The sequence below is a fragment of the Cinclus cinclus genome, chromosome 22, assembly GCF_963662255.1.
Source record: "Cinclus cinclus chromosome 22, bCinCin1.1, whole genome shotgun sequence".
Lineage (NCBI taxonomy): Eukaryota > Metazoa > Chordata > Aves > Passeriformes > Cinclidae > Cinclus > Cinclus cinclus.
The window spans coordinates 7,505,429-7,521,022 of NC_085067.1; the positions used below are offsets into that span (position 1 = coordinate 7,505,429).

Genomic DNA, 15,594 nt, shown 5'->3' on the forward strand with positions numbered 1-15,594 from the left:
TCTCTTCCCTGCAGACCAGGTGGAGCACAGGGAATGTGCAGCTTCTCAGTCATGCACAAAGCACTTCCAGGCTTGCCAGAGAGAGGAAGAAATTGGATGACATAGATGGAATTCTCTTTTGTTTGATTTCCTTCCTCTCATTGCTGCTGTCATGAACATGTGAAAATTACTTCTAGCAAAACACTTAAGCTGAGATATAATCTGCCAAGGGAATTTGGGCATACAGTATCTACTTAAAATAACAATAAATTAGGCAGTTGGATGCCTTATTCTCAGTGCAGCTTTGAAAGTCTCTGGCTCTAGGTATAATTACAAATAAGATTTAAACAATGTCATTATTTATACAAGCTCGCTATGAGTCATGAATTGCATCTTTCTAAATTAATAAAAAGATTAATTTTCTCTTGTTTTCATTTCCATCATCCCCAATACCTTGCAGGGGAGAGCTTACAGAATAAACTGCTTCTGGGGCCCCAGCTGAAACCATTGCAGTGCGGAGGCTGGTGAGGAATGCTGCAGCTCCCTTGGTAGAGTGCATCCTTCCTGGGGGCACCTGGGTGCCTGTTCAGACCTGCACACCTATCTGCTGGCGTTGGGTTGGACTGACTTGAAAGCAGCTTTGCTAGCTTGGCTTTGGCCTGTTTGAAAACAGCTTTTTGTGCTGGGGCAACTCACCTGTCTATCTTGTCAGGTCCTTGTGGATTTCCCATCACCCTTATGTGCTCAAACATGTTCAGTGGGACCTGTAGCTGCACCATGCTGTGTTCTGCTCTCCCCTCCAGAGCAAACTCCTGCTTACCACAGAGGGATGTGAGCAGTGGTCAGCAGGTGCTGTACAGCCCAGCAGACTTGGAGCCAGGCATGATTCCAGCCAGTGTCAGGAGCAGGGTAAAGTCTGTGGGACGTGCCACACTTAGGCAAGATCTTAAGTCTGCACTCCATCTCCAACATGCATGCCCCACAGCAGAATGCTTGACACTGACTTTCTTATATCCAACAATCACTTTATATGATGGTATTGATCTCAGAGTTTGCAGTACCTCCTGAATCCTCATTTACTGTAACTTTACTGACCACACAAACATTTTGCAATACTGTACATTGCCTTCAATATTCAAACAGTACTGAGACTGGTTTTCCCTTTCAGAATGGCACTGTTTTTATTTCTTCCCCTCTGTGTTATGCAGCATTCTAATGGGCATACAATTTAGGTGCTCTATTTTCTCCTTAATGTCTAACTCAAGAATAATTGAACAAAAGGATTGACGTGTTTCCTGAGTGAAGTGCCTTTGATACCAGTGACTGAAGTGCAGGACCCATGTGTGGATTACTGACTGTCCAGATTTGTGACTGAGTTGCCTTTCACTTTTGAAATGGATCTTTTCTTTTTCTTCTCTGAAAGGATGTTCACATGACATCAACATGCTTCTTCATCAATGCTCTGCCTTCTGTGTTCCATTTGGTGGCTAAGCATATTCTTCCTGACCCCATCTCTTCAGCTGTTTAGGTATTTCTGTGCAAAATAAGGGTGTGGGTAGGCAGGGGAAGATTCTGTTTGCTTTATTTCAGTGTTAGTCCCTTGTGTGCAGCACCTGTGACTGATCTTGATTTTCTCTGAAGATTTAACAGCTTTCTACTTCTTACTTAACATCCCCAGATAAGGAATGGGAGTTAGGGGCTACCACAAAAGCCAACCACCACCAAAGTTATGTGGTGTTTCATCTTACTAAATGACTGACAGTGTTGATTAACAGAAGAGAGAGTTGTAAGAGACAAGGGATAATGCACACATTTCCAAGTTTATAGATGCAGTGGAATAATACTGCTTCTGTGTGGAGAGGAGGAGCTGCTGTGGCTGATTCTGGACCTGTAATGCAGATGGCTGTTCTGAAACAGGAAAGTCACTATGGGAGAGAATGTGGAATAGAAAATAAAAGAACTTCAGCAATTCCAATAAATAGAGATGTGAATTGCAGTGGAAGCAGCTTCTTTTAAACAGAGAGTATTTTGTAAGTTGGTCTTTCTCTGGATTATTCATTACTCTCTTCCTCCCTAACATTTTTAATCCATTGGCAATTTTGACCACACTTGAAGGAATACAATACTGCTGGAGGTTTCATGGACATTTGGAGCCTGGGAAAGGAGGGAGTCCTTGTAACATGAGCTTAATGTTTGAGATGTGGAAGAAACCATAAAGGCAGAAGATTTTGAATATCCACCACCTCTGAAAAGGCTTGGAGATTGCTGTCTCAATCATAAAGCCATAGATCATTAGCTCTACTTTTAGGGAATAACCTTTTGCTATAAACTTGCTGTGAACTGGCTTGTGGGATCTTGCCAAGGCTTTACTTGAAAAAGATGTGGGCTTCTCTGAGCCTTGTGCTGTGGTTAACTCCTGATCTAGTGATTAGCTGTCCTGACTCCAAGGTGCACCTGTCATTAAGGAATTAATGCACATTTCATGAGCAGAAGCTGAACAAATTAGAGCCTTTTGCTGTTTATAGTTAAGGGGTGAAACTCCTTTAGCTGTATTGCAGTGTCTCCTGAAACAAGTGGAGGCTATGTCCTTTATTTCTTCTACTGCATTGTTAATTATCACAAATTAAGGTGTAGGTGATTTGCTGACAGCAATTTTCAAAAATCTGACTCTTGAGGAATGAAGGGTTCAATACCACCCTATTTTTTTAAAAACCTGAAAACTTTCTATGCAAGGTGAAAGCAAGGAGTTTGTGTGTCCTGGAAAGAACATGCAATTATTATTTTTTCCCAGGTTCCTGTACTCATCTATTTTTTAAGCAATTCATTACTGAATACCTCAAGGGATATTTAATGAAATTTGGTATCACAATGAAGTCAGAGTTGGAACTGTACTTAACACTGGATGATGCTGGGTTTAAGTTTGGCATTCATTGAGGGGCTGCAGCACGTCCAGAAAGAGCAATGGAGCTGGGGAAGGGTCTGGAGAGTGAATCATATGAGGAATGGCTGAGAGAGCTGGGAAAGGGGCTCAGGGGAGAAAAGGAGGCTCAGGGGGGACATTCTTGCTCTGCACAACTCCCTGACAGGAGGGGACAGCCGGGGGGAGGGTGGGGCTCTGCTCCAGGGAACAGGGACAGGATAAGGGGAAACAGCCTCAAGTTTCTAGACCTCAAGGGGAGGTGTAGGTTGGACATCAGGAGGAATTTCCCCATGGAAAGGGTGGAAAGGCCTTGGAAGGAGCTGCCCAGGGGGGTGATGGAGTCCCCATCCCTGAAGGTGTCCAAGCTGGTACTCAGAGCTCTGGGCTGGGTGACAAGGTGGGAATCAGGCACAGGTTGGATTCCATGATCTGGGACATCTTTTTCTGTCCTCAGTGACTCTGGGATGTCTGGGATGCTCTTAGCATGCTGCAGGAGGGACAAGGTTTTGTCCCTGGCAGAGGAGGAAGGCAGCTCCAGGGGAGAGCAGCCCAGGCTGAGGCTTGGGGAAATGCTTGGTCTCTTTCTGGGTTGTGCTGCTCTGTTAGGTGTGAGCTCAGATGTATCACTCTGCCTTTCCCTGTGTCCCTTTCCCCATGTTGAAACAGGCAAAGATACTAACCTAAGTGAGAAATACTTGGTACTTCCTGAGACAAAATCACTGTAGAAAAGGTGTTTCCATTTGCACAATGTTTTGTTAAATACCCAAGTGCTTTTTATTATAATTTTAATGCAATGTTTCCCACTTTGATAATGCTCATTATGGTGTGTTTAGCCACAGGAAATGTTTCCTTTTCTTCAATCCTGGCCTTTCCTTCAGAGTGGCAGTAAACTTTTGGTTCCTTTACTCACAACACTAAAAACACAGGCAGGCCTGTCATATCACAAACAGTGGTTACTGTGAAATCAGACCTTCAATCAAATGCCTTTATGTCTGCAGTATCAGAAGCTCAGCTGCCTTTATCACCTACCCACCATCTACAAATAAAATTTCAACATGGAAAGTGGTTAAAATGGGTCTGCTTTACCAACAGAGAAATAAAAGCTGGCCTAAATCAGACAGACTCTTCACTAATAACAGCAACAACAATGTTCCTGTCTGGTTTTTATTTGGGATGCACATCTTATAATTAATCTTCCTTCTCCTAATTTCCCTTTCATCTGGGGCTCTTCCAAGCAGTCCATGAGAACATAATAACCAAGCCCAACTCTATCTGTGACACACATGATTATTGTTATTATCTTCATTAGGCTAATGCAGACTCTGAAATTCTGCATGATCAAGTAACATACCCAAGGTTAAATAGTGATGTAGTGTCAGAATTGAGAACAGAGCAGCCCTGTCTCCTAATGCAGGGTTGAATTCAGGTTTTGCTCTGTCATCTAGGAGTGTGCATCACTGTCCTGTTACCGCAGCCCTTCTCATGTAGGTCCTGTGGCAGTGCAGCTTGTCAAAATCAAAAACCCTGCTGTGAAGGGTGTTTTAGCTCCAGAAACTGCTGCAACTTGCACTGACTAAAGCACTCTAGTAAAAAAGCAGGACAAGCCCTTTTTGTGCTGTGAGGACTTCCTGGTTTCACCGTAGTGACATGCCCACACCACTGACTCCTTGCAGTTCTGGAGAAGCTGTCACTGTCATGCTTATTTTAGTGTCCCTTGTTCTCATCTGAATACACACTCTCATGCAGGTATAAGGTTTTATCCACAGATTTTTGCTAAATCGGCTATGGACCTATTGTAGACTATAGTAAATTCTTTACTAGATTATTTTAAGAAGCTAGACCAATGCATTTAAATATCTCCTGTGATAACTCCAAAGTTTTTTTTTTTTTTCTCTAATAGTGCTGTGGTTTCCTTCCTTTCCTTTCCTTCCTTTCCTTTCTAATAAGCTTGGGTTCCTTAACAAGCTTTTGTGCCCTACACAGATCTTTGAATACCTGTGTGTTCTAACTAATTACCTGTACAAAGCCACTTGCTTTGTCAGTGAGATCAATTTAAAGACACTTTGCTTAGAGTAACTAATGGACAGTTGGGCTCCATACTCAGTGGTGACCTGGCACAGCTTGACCAGGACCCAGAATGAAATAAAAACACTCAGTGTGTTTCTGTGGGAGGCAAATGCATGTGAGTGGTGTCACATTGCTTTGTGCTCAGGGAAAGGTGTTTTAATCCGTGGGAGATGTTGGAGTGGGCAGTGACAGGAGGGCATTTCCACACGTAAATACATAGTTTACATAAATTAAAAATGTCCATATTAGAGCTCTGAGTGGCTGCTGTAAATGCTTGTGACAGAAAGCTCAAGGTGATTCCAGGAGCCAACATGGGCAGCATATAGGACCTCCATTCAGCCTTATCTATGGGAAAAACATCTCCCTCAGAGCATGTGAGGATAAAACAGGACCTTCCAATTTATTTACATCATGCAGATTGTAGGATTCTTGCAGATCAGTGCACTTGTGATGGGAGAGTTCCTCAACTGAGCACCAGGATGGAGAGAAGGAATAGGAGGAAGGGAGTGTATGTTGGATATGAGAAGCTGCTGTAGGGATAATAGTGCCCTCCAGATCAGGGTGGGTGAGGGGACCCCAAAAGTCCTAATGATGGTGCAAGAGAGAGAACAGGGAAAATAGGTGGATGAAAGGAAGTGGTGTGTAATGGTAACCTTGGAGCAGCTTTATCGTCCCTTCTTATCCTTCCTCTTATGAACACAGGCTGACAGAGATGGGCTTATTCAGCTTGAAGAAGAACAGGCTCAGGGGAGACCTTAGAGACCCTTCCTGTGCCTAAAGTGGCTCCAGGAGAGCTAAAGAGGGACTTTGGACAAGGGCCTGGAGTGGCAGGACGAGGGGGAATGGCTTCCCACTGCCTGAGGACAGGGACAGATGGGATGTTGGGAAGGAATTCTCAGCTGTGAGGGAGGTGAGCCCCTGGCACGGTTTGCCCAGAGCAGCTGTGGCTGCACCATCCCTGGAAGTGTTCAAGGCCAGGCTGGATGGGGCTTGGAGCAACCTGGCCTTGTGGAAGGTGTCCCTGCCAATGGCAGGGGTTTGGAGCAAGATGAGCTTTAACATTCATTTCAACCTAAACCATTCCATGATTCTTTATGCAGGATGACAGATTCATGAACCTACCTGCCATGTTCAGCAGCAGAGTCTCAGGGGTGTTTAAAGCATGTGTGTAAGAGTAAAGGCTATTCTGGGATTACTAAAGTTAGGGTAAGTATTTTTAGCTGAATCCAAAAGCTTCTTCATCTGGAATTTTAAACAATGTTTAGGTAGGTACTTGAAATACTGGGGCTTTGGTTCTTTTACAGATTTTCTGTTGTCTTAAAAGTAGGTGGCATCACCAAGATTTTATCACAGTTTTATGCAGGTTTTAATCTGTAGAGAAGATGCTATAGACAATTCCAGAGTTTCCTGCATGTGTACTTAAAGCCTCATGAGCCTGTCCAGATCTTGGTCACAGAGAGAGATTTTTGTAGTGGACATTAACATTGCACAGCCACTTGTGAAAATCAGTGTACAAGAGTACTGAAGATGTTCTCTTACACCCTTGTACTGGCATGAAGTTGATGAAAAGAGCTCTTTGTTAGCCCAGGACCACGACAGGGAATGTTTCGTTCTTTAACTGAGAAATCTGACAGTCGTGCACTGCAGAAGCCTGCCTGGAATGTGCCTGACATTCCCTGATGGGCTGCTTTGCTCCTGGCTGCTGCTCTTCTGCAGATCATTCTGTACAAGGTACCACTGCATCTGGCATCTCCCTTGCATTTTCTAAAACATTCTTTGTGGTAGAAAAGAATAGGAAGCTCCTTACAATTGCATATAATATACCAGTGTGCCCTGGACAGTTTGTGATGTTCCAAAATAGCTCTGAGGCATTGCCAAACAGAAGCAAAATGCAAATGTGAGATGAGATGCAGTCGCTTGGAAGTATGTCCAATCTGAGTGCACATTTCTATAGATTTGATAGAAATCTTTTTAACTGGAGAAATTAGCTGTCATCTGCTGTAAACCATCAGTCACTAATTACCCCCCAGTTGTTCATTCAGTCTCCTGTGTCACAGAAATGTGCATGGCTGTAGGAGAAAAGGAAGTGGATAAAAACCCCCTCACTTGCTAGAGTGTGGAACTAGAAAACATTAAAGCTTTCTTCCTTTCATCTTCACAACCTTGACATTTGCTGTTTGTTGGTTTTTTGGGGTTTTTTTGTCTCTCTGATTATTTTTTTTTTAGTTTAACAGTTTGAATTTAATTTTATTATTGTGAAATAATATCAATGAGCCCCAGAGACACAGCTGCTTGTGCATAAAAGTGCTCATAATAGCCCAGGCTTCTTGGTGGGACTTGTGTTCCCAACCTGCCTGAAAACCTCAAATCCAATAGGTGGTGTGTCAGGAGGTGTAACAGAGCAAGTTCTCATGGCCTGTCTGAGTGAGGTGGCAGCAAAGTGTGCTGGCACAGACTTGGGTTTAGAACTCAAGTTAATTCATGCACACTGTTAGTTCTCAGTTTAGTGCTGTTAAAATATTTGCATGTGCTTTGACTGGTTCCAAGTGATTAATACCCACCTATTTACTTGATGAGGTAGTATCAAGTATTCAGTAGAATATGGTAATATGATTCAAATGTATTTGGTTAAAATCTATACTTTTATAAAAGTAAAGGCATCAAACTGATTCTGAGAACAAGAGTCCAGTCGTTCTGTATTATCTCAAGAACTCAAAAATGCCTCTTTCCTTTCTTGATTTTATCTAGTCAGAAAACCATGAGGTTAGAACTGTGAGGTCCACAACCACATCCATACAAAGCCAGCAAAAATATCCAAAATATCTCCAAAAAGAGATGTTGTAGATACTTATTTTAATTTCCTTGCAATTTGTGGCTCATGCCAGTTCCCTGACTCATCATCACCCTGGTATGGTGATAAGCCAAGTTTTCCAATAAGGAAAACAAGGGAGCAGTGAGTCACTGACTGAATTCATATGCACTTGATTTGCTCTATCATTATCCATACTGGTTTTATTTATTTTAATTAGTTCATATACAAAGTCTCTGAGATATGTTTTACTGCATGAATTAACTCAACCTGTTAGTCTTGTCTAAAGATTAGAAAGGCAGAAGACAAGTAGAGCTTCTGGTGGCAGGCCCAATTTTTTCTGCTACAGAGTCCACGAGGAGAATGTGAATTGGGAGAGTATCTGAATTTTCTGAGATTTGAATAATTGAAATAATAACATTATTTTTGATGCTCTCCTCTTTTATGTGAAAATCTGGTGAGGCTGCTGCTTAGATCTAAAATGTCCCAAGAGTAGCTTTCTCCTCTGGTAAAGATTGTGTTTCATTCTGTGTTTGCATGAGATAAAAAACCCCAGAAATTTGGTCTAAACTAAGTCCTGAGCTAGAGATGCTGGGTGTGGGAGAAAGGTCTGGCCAGCATTGTCTGAAAGCTGTTAATGATTCCTATCCTTTCAGATGACTAATATCTCAGCTGCTCCTTCAGTTTCTGTTGGTTTTTCAGATTTGTAAGAGCTTCTGATTTTTCCCATTCCACATAGAGGAACTGTTCCAAGTGTCAATGAATAAGTTTGGTTTTAAGTTCAGGTCTAGGTGCCAATTCATTTTAGTCTGTCCTTTGAGCCAAATCCTGTCACTTATCTCTAATTGAAGTCTTCCCTTGGCTTGCAGGAGCTGCCAGGCTGATTAAGATAGGCTAAGCAGGAGTCTGCAAGTGAGATGAGGCTGGGGTGAAATTAGGGATCTCCTTGTAGGTAGCTGTGTTCCAGGTGGAGAGGAGAGTGAAATGACACTGTGAGCTTCTCCTCAGATTTTGGCCCATGTCACTTTTAAGTCTTACTGCTGTGAGCTCTCGTTGCAATGGGTCATAAATGGAAAATCATTCATTTTGGAATTTATTTAAGCTCTCTGTTTCATGCTGGCCAAGTATCCCATGTTCCCTTTTTGACAAGGACATCCTTCCCAGCCATAGTCCTGGGAACAGACATACACTGTAATTAAGGAGATGAAGGATTTGATTAGGGTGTGGGTTTACCAATGAGGCACCCAGCATTTGGCAGCCATGGTTGCACTCAAACTCCTATTTGTTTTGGTTTGGTTTGTTTTTTTAATCCCAGCAGGACTGGCTGTCCTGTGCTGCCTTCCCTAGACGCCCTGACCCTGTGTTAATGATTCCTTGTGCTAATCGATTCCACACCTGATGAACTTTTTTTATCTCCTCCCAGTCTTGCAGGCAATTTTGTGCTCAGACTTTGCATACCACATTACAGTAGAGTTTGAGCTGTGTTAGAGAAACCATCATTTATTACTGCCAGAGTAAGAAGTTGCTTTTTTAATACACTTCTTCTCCATGTTCTTGATTAATCGCATTCCTTATTATTTTTTTCCTGATGCTTAATTACTTGTTACATGCTATGCAAGTGAGCCAGTAGTAGCCTTTGGGAATGAATGAGTAAATGAATAGCTCAGATACTTCCCTACTGATATTATAATAATGACAAAAACATTGAATGGAAAAAGTGGGTGGGACAACTGGTTTGAGCCTCTGAGGATAACACTGGTTTTGATTCAGAATAGGAATGTCACCTCAGACAGGCATTTCTGTTTCATTTCCCAAGCAGTAGTGTGTGCTTTGCAGAGCTCACAGCACCTGTCCTTCCAAAAACCCACTGCAAATGCTGTTTGGAGTGAACAGCAATTCCTCTACTGTGTCCTGACAGTCCAGCACCATCATCTGAGACAAATCTCCACCTCACACCTTCTGCAGGTAGTGAGAGGCTCTCAGTGCCTTTTGAAGGCTTTAAACTCTCACACTTCTCTGGGGTTTTGATAGGAAATGGCTGGAGCTTTGTCAGGGGAGGTTTACACTAGATATCAAGAGAACCTTCTTCCCCCAGAGGGTACTGGGCACTGAGCAGGCTCCCAGGGAATGGTCATGGCCCCAAGGCTGCCAGAGCTCCAGGAACACTGGAGTTTGGAGCAGTTTGGGCACTGCTCTCAGGCACAGGGTGGGATTGTTGGGGTGTCTGTGCAGGGCCAGAAGCTGGACTGGATGGTCCCTCTGGGTTCTTTACAGCTCAGGATATTCTCTGATTCTATTCTGTGATTTCTAAGCAGCTGTTTCATGTCCTGTGAATGACATCAGGACCCTGGCTCACTCTGATCTTCAGCTCAAGCTGCTGGCATTGTCTCTTCCCAACACTATTACTCAGGGAAACCCCTTCCTAAGGACGCTGCTGTGGGTGTTGGCAGTTGCTTTTCAGTGCTTTCTAGGTCACAAGTTTCATGCATTCCAGTGTGAGCAGATCTTAGGAAACCCTTGTTTTTATTTGTCTAATTGCTGGGTTTGTTTTGTTTGTTTCTTTTTAATCCTGCAGCATTATTTCAAAACCAAAGACTCTGTTTTGCCAGTGTGTATTGTCATGCCATGCAACAGTGGAAACTAGTTTTGCAGAAAGAAAGTCAGTCCTAAGGAAGCTCCTGCCAATGTTTTCAAGCCAGATGTCACCAGGCATTTATCAGTACTTGAAGAGCAGGCAGGGAATGCTTTCATGACAATCCAAAGAAGGTAGTACTGCATTTGTATTCTAGACTTGCTAGTTTTGGCAGCAGTGGGAATTTATCTTGAGGTACAAATATCAGTAGGGATACTATGGTGGTTTTCTGCACCTGAATATTTAAATAGGGCTCAAAATGTGACGCTGGTGTTTAATAGCTGGTGGGTGGCTGAGCTGAAGCAGCTCGTTTGAAGCTCAGGGATCAGTGTGTGAACTGCTGCTACACCTTGGGGTTGCAGTGAAGATATAATCACAGAGACTTCAGAATAAACTTCTCTCCACCTAATCTTTTCACATGTCTCTGAAGAGACAGGTGTGTTGCACCACTCCTCTGCCTCCTTAATGCTTTATTTGAAGGAGGTTGAATACGGCTGCAGGCATGAGGAAGAGCCTGATGGGAGGAAGGTGGTTTGTGTCTTTAATGGATAGAAGGCCAGGGCTCAACTATCCCTTTTTAGCTACCTCCTCCTGAGGAAGCTGGTCCTGGAAGAACCAGGGAGCACAGACTGGGAAAAAAAATGCCTTTATAAGGAAGAGGTAATAGAACAAACAGTATTGTCAGAACAGAGTTTGCTCTGGCTCTCAGGGAGTTGAGAGGGTGAATCTGGGGTCCCTAAAGAGAGGTCCAGACCTGCAGTGGGGCAGGAGGGAAGGTGCTAGGGGCACACATCCTGTATCCTGTGGAAAACCATGTGCTGGTTCCTTTCAACAGGCATCATTTTTCCCCATTAAAAAATACCTTTAAAACTGAACATACTTTCTTAAATAAGTAGTTATGTTGGCCAGTGATGTTGCAGCACATACACAGTATTTAAAGAATGTGAGCTGCAAACCTGTGCCTTTACTTCTGTAGCTCTACACTCTGTGCATGGGCCAACTCTACATTTTGCACCTGCCTTGGAAGCAGTTTGAAAGCAAATCTGAATGTTTTGTTTTGGTGACTGGAAAATGGGGCTGTCCAAGGAAGCTCAAAATGAAATTTTTATTTCACTGTGGTTTAGCGTATGGACACTCTTTCTTATTGTGGCAATGTTTACAGGCAGCAGCATTTGGTGAAGAGCCAGTGTAGAATCCTGCATTTTTTTTTTGTTGTAGCTCAGATCAGGGACACAAAACTTTTCTAGGCAAACAGCTTGCCTCATGCCTCATTTGTACCACCTATCTCCCTGTTTGAACTGTGAACTGCATGCTTCCAGGAAAATTTGGCTTTCCCAAAGGATTTCCCCTAAAACAGAGATAACCTGGACCATTAAATGTGGATTTGCATTCCAAAAGCCTCAGAATTGAGGTCTTTTACAACCACTGTTTGTGAAATGGTCATTAAAAATCTCAGCAGTACCCTAGAAACCCTCTGACCCTGTGAGTGGATGAGGTCAGGCACATCCCTCTCTATATGTAGCACGACATGACCTTTTGTCCTCCAAATTGCTCCTAAAAGTCCTCTTCATGCCCAGTGCCCACAGAAGTCTGATAACTGCTTTGGTGTCTGTCAGGTGCTTAGACTTCAGACCTGGTAAAAGTCCCCTAGAGACGGCTGCAGTAACCAGTCTTTGCTCTTCTGTCTGGGTTCCCCAGTAAGTCCCATCCCTGTGCCCATCTTGATAAGCACTCCTGGCTGGGTGCTGCCTGTGTTTCATCTCATTGAGTTCCAAATCTACATCAGCATTAACAGCATCTGGTTCAGCTGCTGAGATGCTTTGGGAGATTGGTACCATGTTTTCTGTATGTTTGCTCACTCCTGAAAATACAGAATGTGTTTAAGAAATAATAGGTGGGAGCACACAAGGTGCTGTGTAATCATACAGACATCCCAAATGGCCAGCAGCCCTCCAGAGAGGTTCTCAGGAAGACTGGTGCCTGCTGACTGCTCTTGGCTATTTTAAGATCCTCCTGGGTCATAGGCATGAGCTTTAATCCAAGAAAGACCTTGCCAGCCACATGTGGTGGCTTCACCTGTTGGATTGCGTCAGGTGCTGTGAGACACAGCACTGCAAGCAATATGGTCATTGTCTGGAGCCTGGCTCCAGCTCTGTCCCTTCCCATCATCTAGAAGCAGAAGGGAAAGTCAAAAGCTCTATCATTTTCCTGTATTCTCCCCTGGTCTATCATTGCTTAATTGTATCCCTAAATCTTATTAAATTCTGGGATGAGTCACTGCCACAGTGAGGTGAAAACAGAGCTGAGTGAATTTAAGAAAGGAGGAGTGTCTTCCCAGGTGAGTGGCTGAGCAGGAAAAGTCCCACAGCAGAGAACTACTATCACTTCACAGGTGTGTTGCATCATCTGCCTGCTGTTGCCTCTAATTTAATGCTCTAAACCCAAATCAAAACACCTGTAGTCCAAAGAGAATATGAAATAACTTGGAGTAAGAAATCCATGGCAATTAGACATGCAGATCTCTCTTAATCATCTGAGACCTTCTTCCAAGGTCACACAGGACTTACAGTTGTGGTTCTACATTGTCCTGTTGCATTGACTCTCCACAGAACCCACTTTCCTCTCCACCACCAGGATAAAATTGTAGGATTAATTCAAGTGTCTGCACATCTGTGTCTGAAATGTATTTCATTTGTGGCTGCAGGAGCCTGTAAAACTCATTATGGTCTGTAGGACTGCAAAAACACTGTCACTGGACAAATAACTTGTCACACACTGGAAACTCTCCTCTGCTTTTTTTTGTGTAGGCACTGTTATATTCCCCTCTACTTTCTGTTCTGATGCAAATCCATAGAAGTCTGTTTTCCATCACATCCCAGGCTCCTGCTTCTCATAACTTTTAGAAGTTTAATGTGCCTCTTTGGCATTCTGTTCATGGTTGGGAATATGTTACTGAAGGCAGGAGAGCCACCTTTCAGGGTGCTGGATGGAGCTCTCAACACCTCTGTGTATTCCCTCATGGAATATTCCATCTAGTCCAACCCCCTGCTCAGCTGCAGGCAACAAGTAGGATATTTCCCTTCTGTGCAGCATGACTGAGTGATGATAGGAGAGCATGAGAAAATAATGTAATCAGTATTTCCTCCCTTCTTCCACACTGTTCTTCAGGATGCTGATGAGTTTATTGTCCCTAAAATTTGGATTACAGTGCCCAGGAGTTGTTTTGACTTGTTGAGCTTTGCCTGATATGGGCAGTTTGGAGTAGTACTGGAGCACAAAGTGCTCAGAGCTGGTTAAGCTCAGTGAGGTTTCTGAGTTAGGTTGCATGAGAAACATTTTATTGTGGTGAAAGGGTGGAACACCAAGGGGAGCAGGTAAGTCAGCTACGCCACAGAGGGGTTTGTTAGGCAAATGTAAATGTATTTTTGTTCATCACTTGCTGCCTGGATAACGGTATCTCAGTTGTTAATGGAGCAAACCAGGGAATCACAGTCGAGAAATCCCAGCGCACTTTGTAAATGGAGTTAAATCTGCAATCCAAGAGGAAGCAAAGAAATTCCGCTTGAAATTGTAGTAAACAGCAATGTTCCAAAGGAAAAGAAAGGCCAGGGGGACACTGTGTCAGGATGGATGTAATCAGGCACTTAATACTTCAGAAAATTATAAAATCACAGAATAACTGAGGTCAGAATTGACCTCTGCAGATCATCTAATCCAAGCCCCCTGCTAAAAGCAGGGTCAACTAGAAAAGGTTGCACAGGAATGTGTCCTGTTGGATTTTGAATATCGCCAGGGATGGGGAGCCCACAACCTCTCTGAACATCCATGTTTGACCTTCCTCACAGTAAAAATTCATTTTCTTATGTTTAAATGGAATTTCCCAGATTTCAGTTGTTGTCCTTTGCCTCTTTAACTGGGCACTAGCGTGAAGAGCCTGGCTCTGCATCTGCCCTCTTTTATCAGTAATGACAGACATTAATTAGGTTGACACCCTTCCCCACCCCCAGCCTCCTTGTTGGGGCTAAACAGTCTGGTGAGAGTAGGGAAGTGGGAGTTGTTGCAGGAGGTTGAACTAATGTTTCTGGGCAGATATTGAGGCCTAAAGCCCAGCTGAATGCTGTCCTGAGTAAATGATGATGTACTAGTAGTAAAAAATAACTCAAATGAGCTTTCTTGCTTTTTTTTTCCCTTTTTCCATTTATTTTTAATGTAATTTAATTTTTTAATTTATGACTGTTCCCTTGGCTTTGTCCCGTATGTCTTCTGGGAATAGTTATCTCTGGGTCTTTTATCTCTCTGTGTTTGTCATTTAGTGTGATCTTGGCAGTCCCAAGAGCTAGGACGTTTATGGTGAGTGGTTCAGGTTGGTGCTCAGTTGATTTTTGTAACCTGCAGAGATGTGAAAAATGACTTTGGATAGAGCCTTGGATCAGAATTTGAGCTGGAGGTGAACTTCTATGGATGCTCAGTGTAGTTAGAGGATGGTTGTCTTGTTTTTAGAAAAGAAACTTGCATATCCTCAGGTTTGGGGTAGACAGTAGTCTAAATAAGGAAGTCCCAGGTCTAAAGAGAGCAACAGCCTCTATTCCAGACCCAAGAAGTCAGATGCTGGTTATTTAGACCACTGACAAATATTCAGGCCTCTGGTCTGCATCTGAGACCACTGGACCATGTAGAGCTTGGCAAACCTGTGTGCCCCCAGGTGAGTTATTAAAGCTCTGCTGTGTGTTTTCCTATGGTCTGTTGGTTACAAAAACATGACTACAATACAAAAACATGGCTGTTCCATATACATGATGTTACATGTGTCAAAATGTTTGTTTGGGACAAAAATGTTAAATCTAGTTCAATGTGTAAATACTTCAGAGCCTGTTAATTTTGCTTGTGCCAATTAATTCATTGAGGTTCAAGGAAGACAGAAGATTTGGTTTGGTTCTGCTTATAGTTGCTTTAAATCTGATCATCCGGTCACTTACCTACCTTTACTAAGGTATTTTAAATGCATTTGTTATATTTGCTTTGAAAGTAAAAGCTCCCCAGAACTACTTAAATATGAAACCTTTAATCATTGCTATCAATCTGTCATATCTCCTCCCAGCAGAGATTTGTTAAAACTTGTCTTGGATTCAATCTGTCTTGTCAAACCATTTGAAGCACCTTAGGTGCAGAATCAGTTTCCCTGCATTT

At 43.0% G+C, this 15,594-nt stretch overlaps 1 protein-coding gene across 1 annotated transcript in view; it reads left to right on the forward strand.

Annotated features, from left to right (window-relative positions):
- LOC134052530 (sphingosine-1-phosphate transporter SPNS2-like) overlaps nucleotides 1–15,594 on the forward strand; it is a 113,634-nt gene that overhangs the window by 20,541 nt on the left and 77,499 nt on the right. The gene's annotated exons all lie outside the window — the stretch shown is intronic.